Genomic DNA, 9365 nt, shown 5'->3' with positions numbered 1-9365 from the left:
AATACAGTTTTAGAAATAAATGGTCTTAAACACTGTAGTTAATGTAGCCTATATCTGCTAATTCACCCTGAAGATTAGTGCGCAGACTTCTGATCACCACAGCAACGGCAACAATATCGCCCAGCTAGTTATTAACGAGATTTGAAAGATTTTAAAGATTTAAAATGAACATTGATGATTTGGAGACGAATGGACCATATAGCGGCTATAGCTGAGCTACAGCTTTAAGCAGAGCAAAGTGAGTCTGCATTCTAGTTTGTTATATTTTTAAGCCTATACTAGTACATTAGCACAAAGTGATACATATTTACCGCCAAGATAGTAAAATGGACATAAAATGTTGTGGTTCCCAACTTGGTTTGACTTTTGTTGAAAGGACTAAATGGCTCTTCTTAACATTTCAATTGCTGAGCCCTGGTCTATACCAAGTATGGCTTTGTAATGGAAAATGTTTCGTTTTGTTGTATTGTTTTTGTTTGCTATTTGTTTAATGTTTTAAGTGCTACTTTTATATGGCTCTGATGTATTGTTATGATAGCTGTGATTATTGCAAGCAGTGTTTGTCTCTCAAGAGGCTTTGCTTTTGCCAGGCTGCCATTGTAAATAAGAAGCTGATCTTAATGACTAGCCTGGTTAAATTATGATTAAATAAAAAGCGTAGGTCATCATTTATTTCATTTTATCAAGCAGGCTAACTGCGCAGTGACTGTCAGTTTTATTGGACCCTAGAACTTTACTTTGGTTAGCAGACAGTGGTTTGAAAACCAGCTCTCTCATGGGTTGCTGCCTCTCAAAAGCCACTACACAACTTTTACCCCAATTTTAGCCCAGATTTGTAGTCTGGTCTGGGCTATGCTAGTTGGCCCTAATCTGCAGATTTTTGGGTCAGTCAGATTCGACAGTTGTAGAGATAATCGAGTAGTGTGCGAGGGGCACAGACTCCCAATCATGTTTCAGACCGGCTGGAGCAAAACAAACATGTTTGATTTTTTCCACCCGGCTTTGAGTGTAATCTAGAAGTGTACACTGGTCAACAACTCAATCTAAACTGCCTCCTGCAACAGCCAATAAAACCAAGAGTACAAAGGAATACAGCAAGTAAACAAAGAAAAATGGGGAAAAGTCTCTCATGTATGTAGCTTCTATGTATGCTGCTTCTAGACTGTGTCAGCGCAAACGGCAGAGAAAACTGCAAGCTACTCCATGTTTGTCTATTTGCATCTCCTAGTAACGAGAGAATGCATGAGTTTGTGTGAGTTCGGTTTGGGGTGTGATCCTCTTACTGTCCTGGGCCAGATCAGAAGAGGTGGCTACAGGACGAGGAGTTAAACGTAAACATTAACTGAAACACTAGGACCAATATATAGGGGTTAAACTGATTCAAATAAATATAGTCAACTTCATGCAAAAGAAACAAAACACTGTATAATGTGAAACACATTCAATAAAAATATAAAATAACTATGGCCCTAAAGAGATTAGTAAACAAGTTCACATATCAAAATCAATCGCATTTTAAGTGTCAATAAAAAGTAAGTGGGAGAAGTGGGTGTGTGTGGAGTCAAGTAAAAGTTTATTTATATAGCACTTTTTACAACAGGTGGTGTCACAAAGCAGCTTTACTGACCCAATTAGCGTCGCCAGTGGCAAGGACAAACTCCCTAAGAGCAAGAGGAAGAAATCTTGAGAGGAATGAAGAATAAGGGGAACTCATCCTCCTCTGACACAACAAGAACAAGAGCAATATGAATAGAGAATAAGATTTTGCACAATTAATATAAAATATTGAATATCGAGAAAAGGAAAAAAAAAAAACGGGCCTGTCATTGGCCAGAAGCATTAAGAATAATTGATGATAACCAATAACTACTTTAAGAGGCCTATCTGATTAACCAAAAAAAGAGAAAATGATCTATCAGAGTAGAGAATCAGTCACTTTTAGCAGTCTAAACCAGTGGCTACTGTTAGAAGTAATCTCTGAAAACCATGAACATCAATGACTACTGTTAGAAGTCTACACTGATGATCTGCTTGGGAAGAAATGTCTATAATTAAATAGTTTGAGTCTTTGCAAGCAGCAGCATCATCAGGAGGGTGAGTGGCAAGCAGTTGAGGCTTTCTGCCAGCATTAGACAACAGGAAACTCCATGGTGATCAAAAGGCAGATAAAGCAGCAGCATCAGATGAGATGTCAGAGCCCCTCCGCTCCACCATCAACAAACCTGAGTGAATGTGTGAGAGCAGCGGGACAACAGCACCAACACTCCCAGTTTACCATAATACTCTATGACCACGAACCCCCAGATCTGCACCTTTTATCCAACAGGAAAAATGAATTACCAAAGGTTTGACTAAACAAGTAGGTTTTTAGCCTAGACTTAAAGACTGAGGCTGTGTCTGAGTCCTGAACACTGACTGGAAAGCTATTCCAAAGATGGGGGCCTTTGTATGAAAAAGCTTCATCCCCTGATGATCATCCCCTGACTTCATTAATTCTAGGTTAATAATTCTGATAGTAAACCAGCACCTTGTGATCTAAGTAGGCATGATGGTTCATAATAAAAGATAAGTTCACTCACGTATTAAGGGTTGAGGTCGTTTATAGCTTGTAGTAGCATTTAACTGGCAACCAGTGTAGGTTTGATAAAACTAAGCTGATATGGTGAAACTTTCTAGTTCTTGTGAGGAATTTGGCTGCAGCATTTTAGACTAATCTTACTAAAGTTTGTTAAGGTTCTTGCTGGAACATCCAGACAGCAGGGCATTGCAGTAATCCAGCCTTGAGGCAATAAAAGGGGTGAACTAGCCTCTCCACATCCAGTACAGACAGGGCATTTCTTAATTTGGCAGTATTGCAAATATGAAGTTATTCGAGTAATATCAGTTGTGTGTGCATCAAAGCATCAAAAGACAGAATGGGAGTGGTTGTGAGACCAAGGTTTTTTTTTGTTTGTTTTTGTTTTTGTTTTTACAGAAGTACCTGACGCAACTATACTAGAGGCTATTAAGATTAAATGTTAATTGAGACAGTTTCTTTCTAGCAGCTTTTGGACCATGAAGCAGAACCTCTGTATTGTTTTTGGGTTAAAGGGTTAAAACATTGGGTCACTAAAACTCACCTCAACATGAATGAATAGATTTTCCTTAAATTTACCTTTAAAATGATCTTCAATGATGATGAAAACAGACTCATCAGTGCCATCTCCAGGAGAAATACTGTATTGTCTCTGCAGCAGCATTTAAGGTGGAGCAGAAAATTCCAATAAGAAGCTGCTGCTTCTCCTAAGAAGCAACTTTAGCCTCTTCGATCACACAGAGTTTGCTGTTAGCTTCCACTTCCACTCTGCATTTGCAACTTGTTTTAATGAAGTGTATATGTTGTAGAGAGAGCATTAAGCTTTAGGCAGAGGGATTTGTAGTGTCTTTTGGCAGGCATACATTTATTTTTCTGTTTTCCTTCAGTAACTTATCTTGCTAGCAAACCATTTAGGCTAATGTAAGCTAAGTAGTTTAACCATTTAGGCCAACATAAGCTGACTAGTTTAACCATTTAGACTAATGTAAACTGGCTAGTTTAACCATTTAGTTTAATGTAAGATATCTTACATTATTTTAACCATTTACACGCATCTCATAGTTATTTACATAACATTTACATAGTTATTTACATTCGTTCATGCATCAAGTACTAAAGCTTCAAAAGAATAGTTCAATGATAAATCAAATTAACATGATTTACCACTTATCCCAGATGCAGTCGATGAGCAAAGACATGTATCTGAATTGAATGGGAGACTATCCAGCTAGGCTACCCAGATAGCAAGAGGACAGTGGGCCACTGTTGGCCCACCGATGGCAAAGCTGGCAGCTCACTGGCTTTTTGCTCTGTGTTTTCCAGACAGCTCGCTGATGGTAGTGTCAGACAAAATGCCACTTTTCATCACTCATTTTCCTCTCACAGTCCAATTTATTTATTTTCCCCTTATTTCAGTATTTTGTTATTCTTTGTAAATTAGTTTAGTAAATGACTTTAATCTAGCAGTGTCAGCAACATTTTCAACAAAATCATTTTACATTAGGCCTAATCATTATTTTTTGTCTCTGAGTTTTGTCTTAGTTTATTTTCCAAAATAAAAACTGTGTGCATTGAAAATCTGTTTGAAACCTTGCGTGCAAGACAATAATGTGGGTGGTATGAAGGTGGACCAACTGAGGCATACAGTCAGAGGGGTGGTGACTTTATCAAGCCACTATATGCTTGCTATCTGGGTAGCATTGTTAACAAGGACTGGAGTTAGATTGTCACTGTCTCATGTTGCTTGTGTCTTCTAATTGAATATTGTCTTTCTGCTGGTAAAGGTAGGCTCTGAGTTGAGACTTTCTTTAGTTTTGGCTCTGTTAGTTACAAGGCTGTCTTGTGGGACCTAGTGCTTAATTGTAATTACTAGTTTCAGGTTAGCCAAAGGTGTGAAGGGCTATCAGTCACAAGGCTGATAAACTGAGGAGGTATTCCCTGGAAGAACCAGTGTGCTTGTGTCTTCTAATTGATTATTGTTTTTCTGCTGGTAAAGGTAGGCTCTGAGTTGAGACTCTCTTTAGCTTTGGCTCTGTTAGTTACAAGACTGTAACTAACAGCAGGTGGTACACTGTTGTACAAATACCAAGAAAGTTTGTAAAATAGCACTTACCTGTTGTGTCCACCACAACATTGCATGGAACACAGCATGCCAAATCTGGAGGACCCATTTACACCTGAGCGCAGCATTCTGCCTCCCAGTTCACCAAACCCCAATGTGAACTGCAGCAGTGACGCATTGACAGGGATTAATTGGACATTTCTGAAATGGTGAGTCCTCTACTCAAGTAAAACACACACACACACACACTAGACAATTTGAACCAGTGCATTACACTTTTTTATTTGACTGTGTCTGACTTTTGATGGCACTGCATATTTCTCTGAGCGTGGTATTAATTTCTTTCAAAGTATCATTTACACACAACATTGTTTCTCCAGCACTGCTTCAGTCAGAATTCTGTTTCGTTCACAAGTGGGACTTGGGCTTGGCAGGGGAACAGGTAAAGGGGAGGAAGATGCTGTTTGTGGCGGGTCTTCTGAGAAATAAATTTAATAAATACAATGTAAAAAATAAGAATGACTGGTTCAATGGAATGGTTTGTGCAAGCAAAAAAAAAAAGTGACAACTGTTCATATTTCTATTCATTTAGGTAAAGCATGCTTTTTCTAATTTACAAACAATTACAAACACTAAACTCAGTCTTGGAAAAGTCACTTCCTTAGCATGTATTTACTAACCAGTCAGGACCAAGGCTGAAATGAGTACCAGCTGAACACTCTATTTAACAGGGCTACAAGATGCAGCCACTGCTGACTCTGAATCTATGAAGTGGTGATGGTGAAGCTGCGTTTGAACATAGTAAGGTAGCTGGCAAAGAATTTTTCTTTTTTTATGTGATTCATACCCGTGTCTGGATCTTTGCACAATGTTTTTATTAAAATCCATATAACCACTCAAGTAAGACTTGGAAATTATAATCATAATCTCCCTTTAGTGTTGGAGACTCCATCTGTACATGGACCAATGTCCATGTAATTAGTCACCATAGCTTTCCATTAATTTCATTTTAATGCTGTTGGTCAAGAACAAGTCTGATAAGATGGAAGACATTAGCTCATTCCTTTCATATTTACGTCCAGGTTTTCAAGATCAAGATGGATTAAACAGTCATGTAAATTAATCAGCTGTAATGTCACAGACCTTCTAATCAAAAGAAGTCCAGCCAAAAGGCTGCATGTAGTCAGAAATTAACACTTGAATCAAGACTGCAAGTAAGAACCTAAGGCTGGTCTTCATGTCATGATTATGTTCATTTTTAAAGTTGAGCTGTAGTTTAAGTGTATTAGGCTCTTTACACAGGCACAGTGATTAAAACAATCATTGCATATTTTGTGGGTGTATAATTTTCCACCTTTTTCTATTTTCTTGAACTTAGTAATGCAGGTTATGTTTGCTGCCAGGCAACATCATTTTACTGTTTGTGGCCTGTGAAAGTGGATATTGTTCTATACATTCGTTAATTCTCTGACTGTGTGCATCAACTAATGTTCTGTGCATATCATGTGACGTTTCACCAGATTGAACTTTTTATTACTGATATTTAGAGCTTTGTCTGGAAAAAGTCCAACTGCTGTAATGATACTGTCACCCTTCAAGAAAAGCAGCATCCACAAAGTCTTCATCTGGGACAACAAGAGGTCAAAAGGGTGAAACTTTGCTCTCTGGGATCTTGTACTGATCTGATTTACCTTTCTAGTTGACAAATGAGTTAATCAGTATGTTGAACCAGGTTTTAAAGCAGTTATGAGGTTATTCCATAAATTTAACTTGACTGTGCCAGTTTAGTCACTTCCATAGGCTTCACCCAGTTCCATCTGTACACCTCAGACATTTACTGGTTCTGGTGACTTGACACATAATTGTCACATTCAAACTTCTGCCTTCTTTATGCCTACATACTTATAAAATGCTACATACTTCAGCTACACCTTAATTTTAAAGAGTAACTACATCCTAAGACCTTTTTTCCATTAACAGCTAAAATGCGCTGCTCTGTAATAATAAAATATACCAGCCTTGCCTAAAACATGAACACATCTTTCCAAACTGTACAAATGAGATTTTTATCATGGTCAGTTCTGTCTCTGCAGTGCCCCTCTGGTTCAACTCTACAAAATCAGTCAACTAATGATACCACCCCTGATGATGCCACCCACCTCCTGCCGCACTCCTAAATATGAAAATCATTCGAGACTAGAGAGAGGGAGAGATCCGGCGCTGTTTTAGATTGTTTTCTGTACGTATGTGTGTTCGTTAATCAGTGTTCTGGTTAGTTATTAGTGTTAGTTTTGAGTTATTGTGCTTGTAGATATTCTAGTTTTTAGCTTTTTAGTCTTAGCTAGGTTATGTTAGCTAGTCAGTTAGCTGAACATAGCTTTTTTGGGTTGAGAGTAATGGATCCAACGTGTGTTTACTACAGATGTAAAAGCAATATTGTATTGCAGGGATTTCTCACTAATTCAGCACTGGTCAGCCAGTGGTTGCGTATAATGAGTTTGCATCCTAGTACCAGGACGGTCAGCATGCGTGTTTGCAACGCACACTCTGATGAGGGGAGCTTTGCCAGCTTTATGGAGGTGAAACTGTGTTGGTCCCTTCATCTGCAGAGCACCTGACATTTCTGGCTAAGTTAATGTTTTACTATAAAGCATTTTACCCAAGTTAAGCATGTTGTCAAATGTCTGTTTAAAACCGAAGGAAGTGGTCTAATGATAATATAATGCCATATGTGGATGATGCCATTTAATAGTTTTTTTCTCTGATAGAGTTGGTGCAATTTTTCACTGTGATTTTTCAGATGTTAGTGAGGATAAGTTAGCCAGCTAGCTAGCTAAAAATATAGCTGGCTAAAGTAGCTAACGTAGCAATGTACCTTTCGTTAATTGGTTCTGTGAAATACAACCTAACGTACAAAACGTTTTTGAAAAACATTTCCAAAGGTTAAGTGTTTTAAGCATATAACCACTTAAGTAACTATTTCCATTTAAACTGTGTCACCACACCTGCTATGGCTAAATTTGGTGAGAACAGCCATGAATAACAGGCCATGAAAATCAAACACTTGTGACAACCGTTAGCTGAACGCCTTGCTTCTGTAAATGACGCCATACCAAACCCTTTAGTGTTTCTATTACCAAAGTCCAGGTTTCTCTTAGTCATCATACATTTTGTGGATGAAAAGGTGAAGACAGTTGATGCATGTGTTGACCCTGTAGCAAATGTTAAGATGTTTTCCAGTTTTCTCGTTCCTTCCTTCTTTGATAGAAATTCAGTGTTGTGACTTGTGTGCTTGAGGTTTTCCCCCACACTTCATATCAAATTCATCAAGACAAGAACATGTTTATTTATGCAAAAAGGAGTAAAAAAAAACATGCAGCTTCTCAACATGTGTGGTCTGGGATCTTGAAAGTGGTTTGTACAGATTTAAGGCAGGTGTGGCAGGTTAAAGATAACTGAGAGATGTTTTTGAGTTTACCTTCTGACCAACAGCTGAGTGAAGGTCTTCCAGAGCATCTCAACTAAATGTCCAAAAGGTTGTATTTGTAGTGCTATATTTTTCAAATAAAATGTCGGTGGCTTGGAAGATCATATATGAAAGGCCTCATGACACTGCAAGAAAAAAAAAAATCTATCTGCAGAGGAAGACTCAATGATGATGACTATTGGACAAATATGGCCACCTTTGGCTAGTAAGCTTTAAACAGGCTTTCGGAGGGCCAATCATCACATTTTAAATGGTATGTCCACATGGATCAATTTAACATCAATCAGCTATGAAGTGGTACTATTAAAAACTATTAAAAAAAAATACAAATATATATATATATATACACACACAGTCATGTGAAAAAGTGATTTAATTGCAGGTAAACAACAAAAATTAACCTTGTTTTACCCATTAAACAAAAAATATTTTAAATAAAAATAATACATGGTAGAATTCATGTTGAATTCTATGATGGTGAGCTGGCCAGGGTCCTGCTGCAGCAAAGCGTCCCCAAACCATGACACTTCCACCTCCATGTTTCACAGTTGGTATGAGGTTCTTTTCCCGGAATGCTGTATTTTGGTTTACGCCAAACATGCCTTATGTTATGGTGTCCAAATAATTCAATTTTAGACTCATCTGTCCAAAGAACATTATTCCAGAAGTCCTGGTCTTTGTCTATGTTCTCTCTGGCAAACTTCAGTCTGGCCTTCATGTTTCTCTTAGAGAGCAAAAGTTTCCTCCTTGCACACCTCCCATGTAAGTTAGCTTGTGCAGTCTCTTTCTGATTGTACAGGCATGCACTTTCACATCAACAGTAGCAAGAGCCTGCTGTAGGTCCTGTGATGACATTTTAGGGTATTTTGAGACTTCTCTCGGGGTGAACTTGCTTGGACGGCCAGACCTGGGCATGTTGGCAGTTGTTTTGATGGCTGATTTCAAATTCTTTTGAGATCTTTTTAAATCCCTTACTAGACTCATAAGCTGCTACAGTCTTCTTTCTGATGGCCTTAGACAGCTCTTTCGATCTCACCATGGTGTTCGCTCTCACTTCAACAGTCAGGAGCACACCAAACTAAATGTCTGAGGTTTAAATAAGGCAAGCCTCCTTCAAAATGCTGAGTATCGATGTTCTAATCATGTGCACCTGATGTGATACAACGGTGTGTGATTTTAGCCATTTTAAGTGGGAATAAATGTGGGGGTGTCCTAATTTATTCCTCACCAGATTTGCATTT

Source organism: Colossoma macropomum, unplaced genomic scaffold (assembly GCF_904425465.1).
Source record: "Colossoma macropomum unplaced genomic scaffold, Colossoma_macropomum, whole genome shotgun sequence".
Taxonomy (NCBI): Eukaryota; Metazoa; Chordata; class Actinopteri; order Characiformes; family Serrasalmidae; genus Colossoma; species Colossoma macropomum.
The sequence above is the reverse complement of the archived record's forward strand: the minus strand, read 5'-3'. Positions refer to the sequence as shown.